The sequence below is a fragment of the Xenopus laevis genome, chromosome 7L (genome assembly GCF_017654675.1).
Source record: "Xenopus laevis strain J_2021 chromosome 7L, Xenopus_laevis_v10.1, whole genome shotgun sequence".
NCBI classification, from domain to species: Eukaryota; Metazoa; Chordata; class Amphibia; order Anura; family Pipidae; genus Xenopus; species Xenopus laevis.
This window is the reverse complement of record NC_054383.1, coordinates 135,457,168-135,468,621: the sequence shown is the minus strand read 5'-3', so window position 1 is coordinate 135,468,621 and position 11,454 is coordinate 135,457,168. Positions and strand designations below refer to the sequence as shown.

The window sequence follows — 11,454 nt, the reverse complement described above, 5'->3', positions numbered from 1 at the left end:
TTTTGTTTTTTTTTCTATTAAATTCTATGCCAAATTGTTTGATTCGTGTTTTTTTTTTATTTGGTAAATCTCCAAGATTTGAGTTAGGAAACCCCAAACAGATACAACAGATAAGTATAACAAGTTCTGGTCACAAGAGCTGGCTATTTAACTATTATTCCAGGAGCACCAGGAAGCTGGGCACTCCCCTCCCCCATATGAATGGAAATGGGAGATGTTGGACAGGTAGTGGTATAAGAAATAGTCATTTTGGATATGCCATTTACATATGTATGTGTTGGGGCCATATACATATTATATACCATGTATGGGGGGCTGTATTGGTTACAGAGTCAGTTTTGTATCTTACGTTCAAAGTCCCACCCTGAAACTCAAATTATCCATATCAATGGGTTTCCTGGGAATAGAAGGGGGGCTGTGTGTTCCTACTGGAGTCATATAACTCATTTATGTATGTGAGAAACTCAATCAACTGGATGCGGCCAAGTTGGGGCATTATCTTGGCATCTGGTCAGTTGGGGGCAGGTATCAAAAACCTATATAAAGGCCGACTCCTGGATTTGAAGAAATGGGAAATTATGGGGGACTTTTGCATGTGAAGAAAGCAAGAACTAGACAGACTGGAGGGAAGATGGGAGCAGGAGCCAACAGGTGACCAGAAAGAAACTATGATGGGTCTGGTAAGAATGATGGAACTGTACAATCATTCTGTAAATAGTGTAAATATAGTCTAATTGAAATTGTTTAAGTGTAACAATCCACTGATTTATTATTCAATATATTTAATATACACTTATTGGTGTGGATACTTTACACGCTCAAAAGAACCATAACCCTAGTAAGAGAGGGGAAATATTATTATCAATATTATATATCATAAATCTTACAGTGGGTCACTTTTGCCCATATAGTGTACTTTAAGATTGCAAAATATAACCCTAACCCAAAACCCTAACCCTAATAACCCTAACCCCAACCCAAAACCCTTACCCAAAACCCTAACCCTAATACACTACCCCTAACCCTAATAACCCTAACCCCAACCCAAATCCCTAACCAAAAACCCTAACCCTAATACACTAACCCTAATAACCCTAACCCCAACCCTAACCAAAAACCATAACCCTAATACACTGACATTAACACTAGTATACATTTCATTCACAAAATTGGTAACCCAGTGGGTTAGACCCTTCGGTAAGTGCAGAACATGCCAACTGAATTGAACAGGCTCAGGGCAAATCATCCAGATCTAGAAATTCAGAGACGCAACAAGACAAATGTGCCTATAGACTCCGGGATATAAACAAGAATGTGTTACAAGTTCCAACACCTACAGCAAAATATTATCTGGGCGAGAAGTCCACTGCCAAGTAGTACGTGGAAATGTTTTCTGTGGGTGGAGCATCTTTGTGGTTCAAAACACAGATAAGAATGATAGCAGTGTAAACAGGGATAGCCAACAAGAGGCTGATGTAGAAAAAAACATTAATTAAAGGATATATATCCCCACTCAGCTTCTCCGCCTTCTGGAATTCTCCTTTATGGATCAACCATCTCACCTAGAAAACAGAATACATACATAGCTATATATTGTCATGTACAGTGCCACTTTTTTTGCCATATCAGCCAGCAACATACTGGTTATGCTTGATCTCTGCTATCAATTGCCTGCAGGAACCCCCTCATATGTCATGGACATGGTTTCTTGGTTTCATACATCTGTGTTCAAAAGTCAAGGTTTTTCAAGGAGTCCATCAGACTATATCTCATCAGATGAAAACCCAGGCCATTGAGGTTGGGGAATGCCCTGCCAGGGGATGTTCCATGGGATTCTATTCATGCTTTTAAGAAGGTCTTGGATGATTTATTGGACAACAATAATATCTAATGTCCATATATTTCAAAATATTCAAACTGGCTAACTGCATACAAGCCTAATCTGGCCAGTCCCACACTCACATTTATCTGATTCAGTAAGAATGCTAGTATTTTTTAGTATTTTATTATCTATAGGCACTAAGATTGTCCTGCTACTTACTTTCTGAGGTTGAACCCCAAAATATTAAGGTAAAGGAAATGCATTCACCTGCTGTCCCTCTTGGGTAAACAATAGGCACACAATAAAAGATAAATCTCCTTGCTCAAGAGGTTAAGCAGAAAAGCTGTTTTCTAGTCTGACCACCTTAAATACCAAGTGATTTGTCTTGACATTAGCTTGGTTACCTTGAAGCAGCAGATGATGGAAATCAATCCGACTGGGAGGAAAAGAATAAGGTTGAAAAAAGAGAAGACCAAGTCGTAGTTATTTGCCTTCAGTTTGTAACTGTAGTCAAGCCACTGCCCGACCAGAACGCGTGGTGGTGTGTGAAGAGAAGAACGATGGGTTTTGCAGGACGGTGCTGAAGGCTCATGGTTGTCTGGAGGAGATGATTCAGAAGGCCTGGATATGGTGGCTGAGAAATGAGGAGAAGGTTGATAAGGAGGCAATGAAGGATCAGGATACATTATGGATGATGGGTTAGGACTCGGAGGCTCGTAGGCAGGATACAGAGAATCATACTGCGGTGGAGGCTCATCCAGTATAAGGTACCATCCAGGGGCTTGAGACATGTCCATGCTCTTGATCTTACTCAAGCAACTGTGAGGTCTATGAGCTTCAGCGTATTTACACAACCTGTAAGACTGGCTTTACCCCTTGCAGTAATGTCTGTGTACTACCAATATGTCACACATATTCTTACAAAAGAAATGCAAACTCTTAAATAAAAAAAACAACCTTTGATGCACAAGACTAATTATACGGCTCCAAGGCAGCAAGTCAAACAAACGGTACAAGTGAACAACACAAAGTGACATTGAAACCAAGTAACCTGCTCCTACAGAGACTGAACCCTGGGGCTAAATCATGGGGTTAGCTCAAGGTAGGAGGTCTTAGTTTATTTTAATATTTTTAGTATTTGGATATAGTGGGTGATAAAGTTTTCACTCCAATGTAGAATAGGTCTTCTCTTGAAATCACCTATAAAATCTCTGAGTCTTAATACTTTGCCTTGTTTTTCTTCTCATTTTTGCAGTAAATTGTCTTCTTGTCCAGGCAAGAAATCAGGATTATTGCATAAAGGTATTAATACCAAAGGGTATATGGTATTACTTAATTTTTTTCATTTATTCTTGTCCAAACATTAACTGTGTTTATTTAACACATTTTCCCCAAAACCCATATACTGCAATACAGAACCATAAGATCCAATTAAAGTGTCAGGCTCTGGTTACTCGCCCCTAACTGTACTGCAAGAAGTTCACTGGCACACAGGTAATTCCAGCAGGGTGAGACCCTTGCTTTATATTTATTTAATATGCAACGTTTATTTATTTTTATTAAGCATGCAACGTTTGGGGGGTGAACCCATTTATCAAGCATACTAGAACGTAATGCCTAAGCAATTTAAAGCGTAGGTAGGTTTCCACTTAAAGGGAATGTAAAGGCAAAAAATAAAATCCCATTTTAACTTTCTTTAATGAAAAAGAAACCTATCTCCAATATACTTTAATTAAAAAATGTGTACCGTTTTTATAAGAAACCTGACTGTATGCAGTGAAATTCTCCCTTCATTTACTGCTGTGGATAGGAATTGTCAGATGGTCCCTAACTGCTGAGCAGGGAAACAATCATACTTATGAACAGCAGGGGGAGCCCCCGCCTTACTTCCCAGCCATGCAGAACTCAAGCAGCTTTGTTTATGATGATCCCTAAGCAGCCCAGACCACACTGAGCATGTGCACAGTCTTGGTCTTGCAAAGATGTATAACAAAGTTACAAGATGGTGACCCCCTGTGGCCAACTTTGAAAGCATAAATCATTTGTTTGATTAGGCACCAGGGTTTCGTTCGCTTTGGAGGGCCAGGGTGTGCGTTTGTATCCTGATACTCGCCCCTAACCATCAGGTCAGGAGAGCAGTCAGCAAGTTCTCATTCCCTTGTCATCTGGGTCCTGGGCGTCGCTATTTCACCCCAGTATCCTTATTGGTGAGTTGTGATCAGCCAATCACGCCTGGCCCTCCCCGATATATAGCCTAGCCCTCCTCACAGTCCTGACCCTAAAACCCCTAGAAATGTGTTAAAACTTTCGATAGCCTGCCTAATTTTGAAAAATAAATGTGGTATATAGGGGGAGTGGCCATAAAAAGGGTGCATGTTCATCTCTTTGTAACTGTGTGAGTACCTGGTGGTCTAGCTGTGGTACGGAAGGGACTCCCGCCACCTCTTCTTTCTTCTGCGCCATTTCGCAAATGACGCACCTCTTCTGGGTTTGACGTGATCACTGTGTCTGAAGTCATCGTGTTTGGCGCGAAATTAGAAAATTTACAGGGACCACAGGTAATAACTCACTGCCCAACGTAGGTCTATTTTCATAGTTCCTGGGTTCTATTTCTTGCAAGTCTTGCCTGTCCCTGACCTTTGCCCGTTTATTGATTGCTCGTTGTGTTTGACCACTCGACTACTCATTTGTCTCCTGATTTGTTACTGTTCTGCCTGATTGATATCGACCTGACTTGTCCCACAACCACGCTCCTTGTTCCCCGGTCCCTTCTGCTTACGTTTGGTTCCCGTATCTGCCCAGAACTTCCCCCTGGTCCTCTCACTATAAGACCTGGCAGCATCCACGTAGCAGGGGGTTCCTCCCAAAGCGAAAGGTGGCGGTTATAGGCAGAAGCGTGAGCCGAGGCCAGGAAATTGGGGTTTGTTGTGAGTTTGGGATTCCTTACATAACAGTCCCTCTTTCTATTTTCCAAATATGGGGAGGTATACAACTAAGGGAAGGACTAAGAGGTACATGCCTTGCACCCCCCATGTGGCACCCTAGGCATTTGTCTGCTTGTGCCTTCCCCTAGTTCCAGCTCTGACCCCAGTGAAGTCACCAATCACACAAGGAGGGAACCATTTCCCAGCTTCACTCTCCATTATGTGTTTTCCTCGTAAATGGGCCCTTTAATGTATTTACTTAGTAGTGAGAGCGCAATTTGTATGGGTGGCCCCTAGGTGGCACTGGATACGTGTTTACTACTATGTATTGTGATTATATAGCTCAAGAAAAAAGCCTTGAGGAAATTCAGAGTCGGATAGATATTTTTATCAAGTATGCCAATGTGGTCTATCTCTGATCCATAATAAGAACAACCTTATCCCCATTGGTCAGCTGAAGCTTTGGTTGAGTTTATGGAATCCTCCACTCAGATAACAATTGACTCTCTTTTAAAAAAAAAAAACATTGGGATATTTATGGGTCAGGCTCACATCCGTTGTTAAAAGTCTCCTCCAAATGGTTTGAATTTTTACAGCATAATGTGTCCCCCTCGGACATGGTGAAGTCTACGCATGACTATAATAACCAGATCTTAGCAGAGAGTTGGAGGATACAACAATTTAAAGGATAAGTAAACCTTTAAAATAAGCGAATGTAAGCACTTTGTACATTCTAAGCACGTTTGCAATGTACATTCATTATTTATTTGTTTTTAATTCCAAGATATTAAGGGATACATGTACTGTTACTATGAATGAATTGTGTTACAACAGCACCACCTGCTGGTCAGTTTCCCACCAGTCTGACCAGCAAGTAGTCAAGGAAGTTGTCAGGAGAAAGAAAGAGGCTGATGTTCTTCTGCTTAGAAATAAAACTAGAAACATTTCTCACATCTTTCCTAAGCAGAAGAACATCAGCCTCTTTCTTTCTCCTGACAACTTCCTTGACTACTTGCTGGTCAGACTGGTGGGAAAATGACCAGCAGGTGGCGCTGTTGTAACACAATTCATTCATAGTAACAGTACAAGTATCCCTTAATATCTTGGAATTAAAAATAAATAAATAATGAATGTACATTGCAAAAGTGCTTAGAATAGCCCCCTCATTCATTTTACATTCACTTATTTTTAAGGTTTACTTATCCTTTAAAGAACGAAGTTTTTTCTCTTTCTTCGTCATCCACATGATGTTCGATTATTTATATACATTTCATTATTTGTTTTATTTGCATATTTTTTATTTTTATATTTTAAACAAACACATGCGTTGTTAACTTTAACGTGTTTCAGAGACAGCAGAATTGTTGCCGCCATGTTATTTTCCACTGGCTGTCCATTGTGTAACATCCAATAAAATATTTGAACACAAAAAGGCTTAAGATTGGGACTCAGGGAAGATTCCGTGTTTATGTTATTCCACATGAAGAGGACATGTAGTTGTTTCGTTTTCATTTTTTTCCTTCCTTGATTTCAGAGTTGAAGACAGTTATTTGGAGAGATATTTTCTGGCCAAGAGGAGAGCAAAGCTTGAACCATATGGTGGAATTTGGGCTTCAAAGGAGGAGAAATCAGTTCCCATAACATTCCATACTAATGAATATATAAAGTATTTTTCTGATCCCAGAGCATTCGTCATTTACCTGAACATATAAACGTATTTTATTGATAAGATATTCTTTAGACCAGAGCATGCCTGGGCCCAGAGCCTTCTGTTAACCTGACCGTATAAAACCACTTTCCTGTTTAGATATTTGTTTGCCCAGATCATGCCCCGTGCCATAAATATTCCACGAAACACACAAAAGCATTTTCCTGACTTATTAATTTTGGAGCCCAGGTCATGCCGTTGCCCAGATCATGTCAGTTACCTGTACATATAAACCAGCAAGATATTATTGTGACCAGAGCATGCCTGTGCACAGAGTGTTAACCTGAACATATAAAATAATTTTCCTGAATAAATAATTGTGTGCCCAGAACATTCCATTTACTTCAATGCACATTAGCGTTTTCCAGAACGTTGCATAGGGTGACAACTTCAGGGGGTTGGGTGGCCCAGAGTTTTTTGATTTTTAAACCTATATTTTGTGCATGATCATTTGTATGGCATTCAGTAGTTAACCTTTAAATTAACAACCTGTAGGGGGTCATTTAATAAAAACTCAAAATATTCTGATCAGGCTTTTTTTGGGAAATCAGATTATCAAGATTTGATTATTCCTGCTGCAAAAGCTGATCCAAAAATCTGCCATCTCAAACCTTTCAAACTCATGTATAAGTCAATGGGAGATGTCCCTATCCCAATTATATCATGGTTTGCGCTGGGTTTAGCCCGATTATCAGAAAAATGTGGGGTTCTTGGGCAAAAATCAATTTGGGGAAAAAAATTGTACAAGTTGGGTTTTTACTAATTTTTATCAAGTTTTTTCCTCGATCCGATTAATTCAAGTTATATAAATGAGGCAAAATCTCAGTTAGGAGTTTGGTTGAGCTTTTGAAATTTAAAATAGGATTTTTTTTTTAAAGATGTTAGTAAATAACCCCAGTAATGTGGCATTACAGTGATATTCTGAGACAATTTGCAGTTGGTCTTCATTTTTTACTTTTTGTGTTTTTTGAATTATTACGCTTTTTATTCAGCAGCTCTCCAGTTTGCAATTTCAGCCCTCTGGTTGCTAGGGTCCAAATTCCCCTAGCAACCATGCAATTATTTGAATAAGAGACTGGAATATGAGCAATACCAATACATGTGTAGCCTTACAGAGAATTTGTTTTTTAGATGGCGTCCGAGACCCCCATTTGAAAGCTGGAAAGAGTCAGAAAAAGAAGGCTAATAATTCAAACACTATAAAAAAAATGAAGACCAGTTGAAAAGTTGCTTAGAATTAGTAATTCTATAACATACCAAAAGTATGAACCACCCCTGCCAATATTATGAATTTTGTAACCACAGCTCCACCTGCTGGTCAGTTCCTGTAACTGTAAAGAGATATACAGGTATGGGCCTTTTATCCAGGACCCGGGTAACTGATCTGGATAAGGGATCTCTCTGTTATTTGGATCTCTATAATTTAAGACTGCTTAAAAGTCATATAAACATTAAATGAACCCAGCAGGATTGTTTTGCCTCTAATAAGGATTCATCTGCGTGGAATATTTTCCAGAAGGTTGATTGTAAAGCCCAAGTGAGGGAACGGATACAAGAACATTTCCAAGTGACTGAATATCCAGTTAAACCAGCCATTCAGAAACGTGAAGAATTCTGCACAACAGTAAATCTGCCAAAAATAGACAAGAACAGTGGGAGTGCAATGAGGAGGCCAGTGAGAGACCACTAAGAGAACATCACTCTGAATGAGCTACAAACCTCTGAGATTGGAGATACTATACATGTAACCACTGTAGTCCAGGTGCTTCATCAGTCACAGCTATGGGGGAGAGGGGCAAAAACATGAAACTCACATGACATTTTGCCTTAAGTCAGTTGGAAGAAGGTTCTATGGACTGAGGAGACCAAAACTGAGCTTTTTGACCTTAATAGCAAGTCAACTACTGCCCATCCTCATCAACAGACCAACCCCACCATGAAGTCTTGTGAGGATAGAATGAATCTGTAGTGAAAACTATGTATTGTAAGAGGACCTGGTGGTTTAGCGGGGCAGCGTGGACATCCGCCACCTTCTGCTTCTCTTTGCTGCTCCTGAATTGCTGCTTTTGGGCTCTTGGGCCTCCAGACTCAAAGTCCTCATCATGGTTGGTGTGAAATTCAATTATTTAGCATACTGGACTTATTGCATCAGCCTAAGCTTGTCAATAGCAGCAATGATCAAGGACTTCAAACTTGTCACAGGGGGTCACCATCTTGGAAAGTGTCTGTGACACTCACATGCTCAGTGGGCTCTGATTGGCTGTTGAGAAGCTAAGCTTAGGGCTCGTCACTAATTATCCAGCAGAAAATGAGCTTCCCTGGCTGTAATATAAGCTGATGCTACAGGTTTGCTGATTATTAAATTCTGATGCTAATTGCACTGGTTTCTGTGCTGCCATGTAGTAATTATGTGTATTAATTACTAATCAGCCTTATATTGTGACATTTCTATTCTATGTGTACTGTATATTGTGAGTGGGTCCCTAAGCTCAGTAAGTGACAGCAGCACAGAGCATGTGCAGTGAATCAGCAGAAAAGAAGATGGGGAGCTACTGGGGCATCTTTGGAGACACGGATCTACTCATACATCGTCGACGTACCTTTCTTTTGTAATGTGAAATAATGGTGGAACTTGTTGCAGGTAAGTGAGGCCATAGAATTTAAACAAACTGCTCCTCCCAAATTATTTGACTTGATTTGCACCGAAGAAACATGAAATTATATTACTGCCAAGTGCAAATGTATGTGTGTTGCACAAACTCACTAATAACCACAAGTCAGCACCAAACTCAGCAGCATTTTTTTTCATAGCCAGCGGTTACTGTGTGCCCAGCAATTGCGCTGCATTCCCTGCAGCTTCTCAAGAGCTACAACCACGTGAATTAAACAATATTTTATAGAATAAATATCAACACAACGACCCATGTATTTAATGACTTCATTTTATTTTAAAGAAACCCACATATAGGCATTTTAGTCATGTACTTTATTTTACAACATTTCTGATTATGATGCTGGGAATAACAACTCCAATAACTGTAATCTCAGTATCAGGGCCAACATCAGAATTCACAGGGGCCCGTACAACAAAATATTCTGGGCCCCGCTACAAGTAAAAAGAAAACATTTGTGACGTAGCCCCCCTACAAGTAAAAAGAAAACATTGGTGGCCAGGGACTGGTACAAGTAAGAAAAAACCTTGGTGACCAGCCCCCCCCCCTCCCACAGCGGACAGGGCCCCTCAAGTTAAAAAAAAACATCTGCCTCCAGGCCCCCCCAAGTTAAAAAAAAAATGAGTGCTCAAACATTTGGGCAGTCCTACTTCGGCTCGACTCTGCTCCTACTTCGGCATTTCAAGGGCGGCCCTGCTCTGTATTATTGATATTCCAGCATCCAGAGGGGCTTTCCTTAATCAACAAACTCCATCCCTACATGTCCTACGTCACTGATACAGCAATTTCCATAATATATTTTAATTCAATCAAATAAGATATTTCTCCCAAAAGAAACAGTTTTAATGTGTCGTTCCCCAAATGAACAATTAAACCTATCCAGTCTGGATTACCCCCTTTCAGGTATATATATAATATATAGTGGGAATGTCAACATTTCAAAGTACTGAAAACTTTAATACTGTAATCACATCATTACACCATTTTTATCACTACAACAAAAAGGAAAAGTAAAGCGTTAAACAAACTACGCTGCTGCAATGTACAACACAATCCTAAGACTTTACACAATATTGAACTTTATATTTTCATCACAGTTGTCCTTAAACAACGGCATTTCCAAAATGAAAATCATAGACCATGGATACAAAGAAAATACACATATTTGTAACAATAAATCCAGGGTACAGTATAAAGAAACATTTGGAATAGGGTTGGACTGGCCCAGCAGGACACAGAACAAAATCCTGGTGGGCCCCAGCCCTCGTGGTAGCTGGAGGTTTCTGTGCGGAACATCGGAAGGTGGAAGAGCGTAGGGTTTGCGTTCAGGGTGGGCTTGTGGGCCTTTTAGGAGACAGCCCCAGAACAACACTGATTTGGAAATTCACAGAGAGGTGAAAGTTAGAAGTAACCAGTGTCCACGGCAAAATATTAATAGGGCCCCAGCATAATTCCTGAAATGTCCTGTTTCTCATTTACTGGAATAGACAGGACACCTTCTCCATACTCCTCAAGTTCAACTGGACACCTGCCTCTCTTATATCTGAAAACACAGACATACAAAGGGCTCACTAACCCACTAATAACCTGCTGATCTAGAATCCATGATCTCTAGAGCTAAAGCTTTATTGTGGCTCCTTGTTTTCTGAAACCGAATTCGGCTGCTTCTGTCCATGCGAGTAAAGCGTTTCTCATGGATAATGCCTCCTAGATGACTTCCCACCTACTGGAAGCCATGATCTCTAGACTGAAAGCTAAAGCTTTATTGTGACTCCATGTTTTCTGAAGCAGAATGCAGCTGGTTCTGTCCAGGCAAGTTACGTGCTTCTCATGGATAACGCCCCCGCTTGTTCCAAAGTGCAAAGAACAGGAAGAAGGATGTAGATTGCAACGGCCATCAGGAAGCTGGCTATTAGACCTATCATATTGAGTTTAATCAAGGTCCCATTCAACTTGTCCGCTTTCTCCAGTTCTCCTTCACGGATGAGTTTTCGCATCTAGAAAACAGGAGAAATACAAACAAAAATAAATCCATTCCAAATTTATTTTAAAGATAAAGGGTAAGTAAAATGCACACACCCTTATGGATCTTATATCTTCGTAACGGTATGATCATTGCAAGTGTGCAACCATTGCCATTCGTAAAAAATATTCCTCATTTAATGTTTGCTTGTATCTCCCAGAAAATGAACGTAAGCCCTTTTTGCACCCACAAATACTACAATGATACATAGATGTGAAAATGTGAAGGTGCATCAGAGCAGAGACCAGCTGATGGTATCTGTGGTCTCTTGGATATTGTTGGAAGTATCTGCTGATATTGCTACA

General features: G+C 40.2%; 1 long non-coding RNA gene across 1 annotated transcript; it reads left to right on the top strand.

Annotated features, from left to right (window-relative positions):
- LOC121395683 lies at nucleotides 1–7,387 on the top strand. The gene is made up of 3 exons (XR_005962620.1): nucleotides 1–3,124; nucleotides 3,239–3,316; nucleotides 6,281–7,387. It is a non-coding gene; the product is annotated as an uncharacterized LOC121395683 (long non-coding RNA).
- Nucleotides 7,388–11,454: the final 4,067 nt, after the last annotated feature.